We start from the raw sequence: 1463 nt of genomic DNA on the forward strand, positions 1-1463 counted from the left end.
AGCGCCAGCCTCTGGAGGAGGAGGAGGAGGACTCACAGCCAGGGAGCGACTGAGTTCTGCAGAACTGTCAGCTGTAATAAACCCACAGATTTACTGAGGCTCGGTTCTGTGGGACAGAATAAACATCACTGTGCAGCTGCAGCGTCTGAGTCTACACCAGAACCAGCACCAGAACCAGAACCCACTGACTGTGGAACTGAATCTTTTACCTCATCTCCTCATTGTTTCCAACCTGACCAAATAAAAAAAGAAAAATGATGGGAGCACGAACACTGAAGCCATGAACCAAACACCACAGATAAACTAAAGCAGCAGTGCATGCTGGGAAATTCAGTGAGGAAGTCCTGCTCCTTGTGTGGGTCAGAGATAAGCAGCTCCACAAACATGTTGTGTTTCCAGCTGAATAACAACACCACACAGACTGCAACATTTTTAACTGTTTTATTTTCTACACACACTACTAGACATAAAAAAACATTTAAAATTACATGTTTATATTCCAACAAAAAAAGTATTTCTGATAAACACCCATTATTTAATTAAAGGACCATTAGCTGCTGTTTATGAGCTGCTGCCTCACAGAAAACAACTTTTTATAAAATCCTGCCTGTTTTTAAAGCATTTTAACCAAACCCAGATCAAAACAGCTCTTTTTTTTTACATTCAGAACATCTGACCCAACAGAACCCAGCACCTCTCATCAAAAACAAATTCTTACTTTATCAATTTATTAAAATTACATATTAATCCTAAATAACGCGCCTGGAAACTGAATTTTCAGCCGAAACCTGACTGGTACTGAAACAGTTCAGAAAAAGTCCTGGATCCGGTTTGACCCGGTGTTTATCGGAACCGGCGCATGAAATCACCTTAAATTCAGGATTCTTTTAACGAGGTTTGGTTCGGAGCGTCCCGCCCCCCGGAGGAAGCTCTGAACAAACAGACCGAGCTGACGTTTCCTGGAAGCTCTGCTCTGACCTCAGCCTGACCGTGGAGGCTTCCCACGGACACGGAGAAGCCCACGGAGGCTCGGAACCGAACCCACGTCGATACAAGGTGGGCTGAAAACAGCCCCGAAAGGAAAAAACACAGAACATCTTCAGGCTGCCCTCAGCTGTGACCCCTGGAGCCATTCAAACAAAACCGCGCGAAACCAGCTGTTTTCAGATCATTTAATAAAACTTAAAACACACATTTCATCAGAACACAACGTTACAAACAGCAGGACGTACCCGAACCGAGCCGCGGCGGCCCAACACGGCGGCAGAACCTCACCGTTTCTGCGCAGCAGCTGGAACTCCTCTCATCCGAGTCTGCTCTCAAGTGCGCATGCGCGAATCGAGGCCAGCGCTACGATAGGGGAACCCAGTGACGTCATGAAAGACAGCAGCCAATCAACGCTGAGGAACTTTCCTTCACAATAAAAGCCTCATTTTCACCGGAAAACAAATGAAAGGTAAAAC

The sequence above is a fragment of the Austrofundulus limnaeus genome, unplaced genomic scaffold (genome assembly GCF_001266775.1).
Source record: "Austrofundulus limnaeus strain Quisiro unplaced genomic scaffold, Austrofundulus_limnaeus-1.0 Scaffold1139, whole genome shotgun sequence".
Taxonomy (NCBI): Eukaryota; Metazoa; Chordata; class Actinopteri; order Cyprinodontiformes; family Rivulidae; genus Austrofundulus; species Austrofundulus limnaeus.